This window comes from Macrobrachium rosenbergii, chromosome 9 (assembly GCF_040412425.1).
Source record: "Macrobrachium rosenbergii isolate ZJJX-2024 chromosome 9, ASM4041242v1, whole genome shotgun sequence".
Lineage (NCBI taxonomy): Eukaryota > Metazoa > Arthropoda > Malacostraca > Decapoda > Palaemonidae > Macrobrachium > Macrobrachium rosenbergii.
The window spans coordinates 16,352,662-16,360,161 of record NC_089749.1 but is presented as its reverse complement, the minus strand read 5'-3'; the positions used below and the strand labels follow the sequence as shown (position 1 = coordinate 16,360,161).

The 7,500-nt window shown below is 37.7% G+C and overlaps 2 protein-coding genes across 3 annotated transcripts in view; one reads left to right on the top strand and one right to left on the bottom strand.

Annotated features, from left to right (window-relative positions):
* The window catches only part of LOC136841515 (thioredoxin domain-containing protein 12-like), a 151,967-nt gene that overhangs the window by 35,597 nt on the left and 108,870 nt on the right, over window positions 1–7,500 (top strand). The gene's annotated exons all lie outside the window — the stretch shown is intronic.
* Window positions 1–7,500, bottom strand: part of LOC136841513 (junctional adhesion molecule A-like) — a 77,239-nt gene that overhangs the window by 5,114 nt on the left and 64,625 nt on the right. The window lies entirely within an intron of this gene.

Here is a 7,500-nt window from a genome sequence, read left to right as displayed (position 1 = left end):
ATATATATTTCCTCATACATCAAGGTGGAACTTTTCAACTTTTAGGGACTCATTCGAATAGGAGATTATTATTATTATTGTTATTATTATTATTATTATTATTATTATTATTATTATTATTATTATTATTATTATTATTAAAAATACTCATCGTAGCATGAGTCTTAAAATGGAGAAACAAATCCACATTTATGTATATGTACTTATATTTAAAGATAAAAACTAAATTCCTCGTTGGGCGGAGGGGTTCCGTTCTCAGCTAGCACTATGCTGGCCGCGAGTTCGAATCTCCGACCGGCCAATGAAGAATAAGAGGAATTTATTTCTGGTGCTAGAAATTCATTTCTCGGTATAAAGTGGTTCGGATTCCACAGTAAGCTGTAGGTCCCGATGCTAGTTAACCAATTGGTTCTTAGCCACGTAAAATATATCTAATCCTTCGGGCCAGCCCTAGAGAGCTGTTGATCAGCTAAGTGGTCTGGTTAAACTAAGGTATACTTAAATTGTACAGATAGCTTTCGGAAATCTATTCGATTCCCCTTTTTATTAGATTCCCGAAAGCTTTCTATAGTTTTATCTTTAAATATATGTACATATACATAACTGTGGATTTGTTTCTCCATTATTATTATTATTTTTCTTTTGGTCTATCACAGTCATCCTATTCGACTGGGTGGTTTTTATAGTGTGGGGTTCCGGGTTGCATCCTGCCTCCTCAGGAGTCCATCACTTTTCTCACTATGTGCGCTGTTTCTAGTAGCACACTCTTCTGCATGAGTCCTGGAGCTACTTCGGCATTTACTTTTTCCTCATTCCTTCTCGGGGATCTTGGGATCGTGCCTGGTGTTCCTATGATGATGTTGATGATGATGATGATGACGATTATTTTTTTTTTTATTATTGGACAGGTCAAATGAATGCCCGTTAATTTAGGAGCGTTTGGCCACCTAATAGGATTTTTTTCAGTTTGAAATCGCAGCATTTCCAGTGATGATCAAACTTCATCCAAAATCTGCATTACAATTAGCTTGGCTGATATTTGATCGCATTTAATCCTCACAAATTTCAAGTAATGTTGCGTTACATAATCGTCCTTATTAAAAATTAATGAGCTGGACCCATCCCTAATATCAGGTATTCATTTAGCACCGAATTTCATTAGGCATCAGCGTGCACGTTGCTGTTTTTGTCCGCACACAGCTGTCTTTTAATATTTTCCTACATAAAATTTGGTTGAAATCGGTCAATTTCATTCTGGTTAGAATTGTGGCTTTTGAAATATCATCACAGAGGTGCCTGCTACCCTTTTTATGTTTATTTTTTTTTTTACAATCCACAAATCTGGCTGTCTTTTTTTTTTTGCCGTGAAATCTGCATATTCACCTCTACCAATCGCAGCCAAGGCCGATTTGCTGCAAATTTCTCTGACGAACATCGATGAGTTCGATGACTTGACAGATATGAGTAAGCACAAACGCAGAATTGACCAAGGCCAAGAGAAAGAGAAGGTCTGCTCACTTCCCCCCAAAATCCCCCATGTAGGCGGAGCTTTGTCTACCTCCTTATTGCGTCAGCAGGCGAATTGTCGTAATGAGCAGGTACCTCTAAGATACGTCATCGCCTACGTAGTAACCCCAGGTGGGAGGCGACTCCACCCAGTTGGGTGGACCTTGTCTCTCTTGGCCTTGGATTTGACCATATCTGAGTGACATAAACAGTAGTCGCCTGAGGTAAACAAAGTATATGACGTCAGTAAACCTGTTTCCTGCCAGGCACACGTCACAAATCACGTGACCCAGAGACCGCATGTTTGTCTGAGATTATGAAGTTTTCCCACTGTACGAATATTTTTAGAATTATTTGCGACTTATTTTTAACTTAGAAATTCGTGTTTCATAGGCTTTAAAGTTTTCACTGAATACGAATATTTTTTAAAAAATTATTTGCAGGTTTTTGAAACTTAAAAATTTGTGTTTCAGAGTCTGAGTTTTCTCTCAGAATGCATGTTTTAGAATTATTTGTCCGTTATTATTAAACTTTAAAAATTCGCGTTTCAGAGGCTTTAAAGTTCTCCCTTAATTCGAAAATTTTTGAAATTATTTTAAAGTTATATTTAAACTTAAAAATTCGTGTTTCAGAGGCTTTGAAGTTTTCCCTCAGTACGAATATTTTTTAATTATTTACAAGCTTTTTAAACTTAAAAATTGGTATTTCAGAGGCTTTGAAGCTTTTCGTCAATGCAAATATTTCTTTTAATTATTTGCAAGTTATTTTGAAACCGAAATTTCGTATTTGGAGGCTTTAAAGTCTTTCCCTCAATGCGAATATTTTTAAAATTATTTGTGTTATTTTTAAACTTAAAAATTCATGTTTTAGAGGCTTTAAAGTTTTCCCTAAAAATACTTGGGTCAGAGGCTTTATAGTTTTGCCTCTTTCCCTCCACACGAATATTTAAGATTATTTTGTTAGTTATTTTTTAACTTGAAAATTCCAATATATTTAAACTTTTTGAAATTGTTTTCTTTGATTCGTTAAAGAAACTCACTTTAGTAAGTTTATGGGCACACGAGTCTTAATTAATTTTCATTAAACTCTACGGAACTCCCTTGAGTAGACTATGCTAGTAACCGGCCTTACCCACGAAAAGCCCCTTTATACTAAATCATTAAAAAACTAACTTTGCCTTCCTAGAAACTTAGATAATTCCCTAACGGCGCATTGAACGTCCCCATATTATATCATAAAGCAATGCAGCTGCGGGTGTAATGACAGCATTGGCCTGTATTACCTCTGACGGCTGGGACAGCTGCACGGGATATCACTGCAGTCTCCACTTTCTCAGTTTCCCACTCCCCCGTACGGGCGCTGCGGTAGACGAATTTCGTCAGAAGTTTGGGAGCTACACCCTAATACACTCTTCAACGACTATTACACTCTTCTGTGTGTGTGTGTGTGTGTGTGTGTGTGCTTGGAGTAGATGAGTTAATTAGACGTGGTTCCTTATATGCGTATTTTAATCAGCTGTATTTTGATATTTTTATTTATATTTATCGTTAGCTATTCGTGTATGAGATTTGTTCCGAATCAAAATAAAATAGTGACACGCTTTATCCTGAATTAAGACAAAATAGTAACACACTTATTCTAAAAAACGGCGAAGACACACTTATTCTGAATTAAGGCAAGAAAGTAGCACACTTATTCTGAATTAAGGTAAGATAGTAACACACTTATCCTGAATTAAGGCAAGATAGCAACATACTTATTATGAATTAGGGTAAAATAGTAACACATTTATTCTGAATTAAGGCAAAATATTAACATTCGAAATTAAGGCAAGATAGTAACACGCATATCCTTAACTAAGACAAAATAGTAGCACATTTATCCTGAATTAAGACAGAATAGTAACACACTTATTCTGAATTAAGGCAAGATAGTAACACATTCTGAATTAATACAAAATATTAACACACGTATTCTGACTTAAGGCAAAATAGTAACGCACTTATTCTGACTCAAGGCAAGATAGCAACACTGATTCACCTTTGATTATTTTTTTATTCAATTCAGAAACGAAAAATGTTAATTAATTCCGCAGAAAGAGACTGTAATCATTAGAGAACACTTGAAAGAAAATACCGACACTACTTGATAATTATAAAGTAATTTAAAGAAGAAAAAAAAAACATAAATAAAATCAAATACTTGACGTATCATACCTACCTCTCCCAATGAAATGGTTATTAAAATAAATGGCTCTTCCAGAATGGGATTATCTCCTGACTTAATGACTCGTTAGTGTTATGATGGCGGCGAATGATTTGTCTTTTCGGAACTAAATCGACCAAATCAGCCTCATTTTCTGACGTCGATCAAAGGGACGATTTCTCGTTTATTCGGAATTCGGCTAAGTGTTTAATTTCTTGCTTGACAAGGCAAAGCAAATGTGTGCAGGTGCGCTCGTGCGCACGCACGCACGCACGTACACATACGTATATATTGTATATATGTATATATATAATATATATATTTATATATATAGATATATATATATATATACATATATATATATATATATATATATATATATATACATATATATATATATATATATATATATATATATATATATATATATATATATTAGGATATTTTTAATAATCCCATGACATTCTTCGCCTTGTCGCCCTACCGCAGTTTACTGACTCCCAAGTACCCGATTCACGGCTTAGGCCTACAGAGGCACATTGGCATCTAATACAATGTTATTGACAGCTTCGAAATCGAATCTGGGTGCTAGCCTCCCAGCTCTTATGCAGCGAGTCTTTTTTCTGGGATGAGGTTGCGAGTCCCTTATGCGTGCGTGTGCGTGTGTGTGTATGTGTATGTGTATGTTTATGTGTGTAAACAAGAACAAAACAACAATAACAAAAACATAAGATAAAACCTGTAGGTGGTAGTGCCGCCAGTGCACCTGGCGGGGTGCACTGTAGGCATTACTAAAGGTTCTTTGCAGCAGCGTCCCTTCGGCCCCTAGTTGCAACCCCTTTCGTTCCTTTCACTGTGCCTCCATTCATATTATCTTTCTTCCATCTTGCTATCCACCCTCTCCTAACAATGATTTCATAGTGCAACTGCTTTGAGGTTTTCCTCCTGTTACACCTTTCAAACCTAAAGTCACAATTTCCTTTCCAGCGCTGAATGACCTCATAGGTCCCAGTGCTTGGCCTTTGGCCTAAACTCTATATTCCGTTCCAATATGAAAACAGAGGTTTGACGCGCAATAAATATTTCCGAAAATATAGCTGGCCCACCAGACCCTGATCTCCCTCCTAAGTCAGTCCTTCATTTTATTTGGCGAATACAACAGCAACTGTATTCAGCCGACTGTATGCACTTATCCCGACTTGTATTCACATCAAGGAATGTGTCTATGCGATGTCAATTTCCCGTCCCCAGCCATTGAGGCAAAACTAGTATTACGTCTTCTCTCTCTCTCTCTCTCTGCCTTCATTTATGGCTGGATATTGCATGTGCATATGTATATGCAGAGCGTTTGAACGCGGCTGCATATGTATTTGGCGGTTTGCGAGTGAGATATAGTGGATGTTGTGTGCTAGGATGCGCGTGAATGCATTTGTGCAGGCTGGGTTCGTTTGTATATAGGGACAGACTGTTTCATGTGTTTATTTCGTGTCTGAGCTGTACCAATAACTCTCTTTCTTATTTGTAACTTGTTATCGCGTCCTTTACTCTTCCCTCAGTTTGTTGTGCAGAAAGGTGACCTCGAATGAAATGAATGGTTATTCATTCTTGAAAAATTATTCAGTAAAGAAGAGATACATGGAAAAATGTAGGCTTTCATCCGTATTATGTTGATTGGATAGCAGTCTGCCTCTCATTTCTTAATTTTTAACCATTTGGATGCATTAGGTTGGGTGGCAGTCACTCTAGAGGGGGTTAGACCCCACCCCCTACTCCTTCACGCGACAGAAAAATATGTTTCAGTTTATTCCGTCCTAGTGGCGTCATGATACTTTTGGTAGGCTTTTAAAACTTATTTTTTTCTACCTTGAAAATTATTTCATTTCTCAAGGAATGCATGTCAAGTCAGAGTTAAGCATACAGCAACAAAAATAATAAGAAATTGCTAAATGCATCGTTATTTTAATCCCTGCAGCTAAGTAAACAAAAGAAAATCGATTAAGAGCCTCAAGAAGTGAGGCGTAATCCAACAGTAACAGGTACGAGCCGAGCAAACGGTCCCCCATCAAATCTTTCATTTCCATCCGCAACTGTACGCAGAGAACGCTCCCCCAAAACACAGTCATACAATCCTAGCTAATGAAAAAGAAAATGGGATTCAGCGCTCGTGAATACGAGAAGGAAATAGAAAACGCGACACGCAAACGAGCGGTTGGTCCTTCCAGCCTTTGTATTTGCTGAGCATCAGTTCGACAACGGTGTCGTTTCGTCCCAAGAACAGTGCTGTTTCGTCCCAGAACAGTGTCATTTCGTCCCAAGTACAGTGCCGCTTCGTCCCTTGATGCGAGATGCCGCCGAGGAATTCCAGGCGTAATGGAGAGAGGGTCCTTTTGTACGTTTTTCGTAGCGAGTCGCTTTTGGCTTGGGCGCGTTCTCATCGCTTTACGATCATCGAGCGAAGGTTTATTGATACAGGGGCGTTCAGACGTCAGTTTATGGCGTTTGGCATAAATACTTGTGAATAAGGAATTGTTAAGAGATTGTGTCCACGAATCTAGTATTTTGACGATGCCTATTAATATATTTATAAAGATGCGTTTATACATACATAAACGGAAAATAAATATGTAAGTTAAATTAGATATTATTGTCACGTCTGCTCATAGTTCTCAGTAAGATAATCAATTATCGAGGGCTCTAACATGCACTGTAAATTATCTCTCGAGTTTATTTTTATAAAAATCATAAATAGGCTTAGGGAAATTTACCCAGCATTGTCAAATTAGAAAAGTGTAAACAAAATTAGATTATAAGTGGTCCATATACAAGAAAAAATTATTTAATCTTTTAAAAACGTCAAATCAACGGAATTAATGGTACCAGTTTAAAGCCCATTTATTGGGATAAAAATGAACATATGCACACTGGAATATTCAACATCACGTCTTGGCCACACCCAAGTATCCTCTCTCTCTCTCTCTCTCTCTCTCTCTCTCTCTCTCTCTCTCTCTCTCCTTAATAATAATAATAATAATAATACCTTTATTCCACAAATTTACAGTGGGTATTCTTACAACGTGCATTGGTTAAAATATACATAAAATGTTTGTTTAAAATTTTAGCCTCATTTTGATGAAAGTAATATATACATAGGAATTATATATGTTATCTATTAACAATATTTTACATAAAACAAAACATCTGATCAAAACACAGTGCCAACAATGGCTCATCCAACAACGTCAAGAAAATAGCCTTTCAATTTTCTTTTAAAGAATTTATTGTTTCGCTTTCTTTTACATCTGAAGGAAGTGTATTCCACAAAACAGGCCCCCTCACTGATAAGGCTCGCTCAGCTAATTTAGTCCTAGTACGTTTAACCACCAAGTTATCACGTTAAGTGATGGTTTTGCGGGAACTGCTGGTTCCCGCTCGTTCCCTTTTGTGGATTGCTGCCTCCTTACCTTCAAGTTTTTTTGTTTGATGTTCTCGTCGGTGAGCTGCCGTTTTCTTTCGCCAGTCGGGTCTGGTAGGGCAGCAAGAGTAGCGGCAGTGGCAGCAGCAGCAGGCAGTTTTGAGTCGACGTTGGTCGAGTTTTGAGCAACAAATTGGAGCACGCCTACGAAGTGGAGCACGTCGTAGAGGTGGGAGTGTGACCATGAGTGATCGTGTGACCACGAGCTGCTCATCTTTGATGACAGCGTGAGGCTGTCCTGACGTCTCCATCGGGGTATTCTGGTTTGTGGGTCTTGTCCCTTGTGCAGCTGAGGCTGTCTTGGTGACCCGATGGAG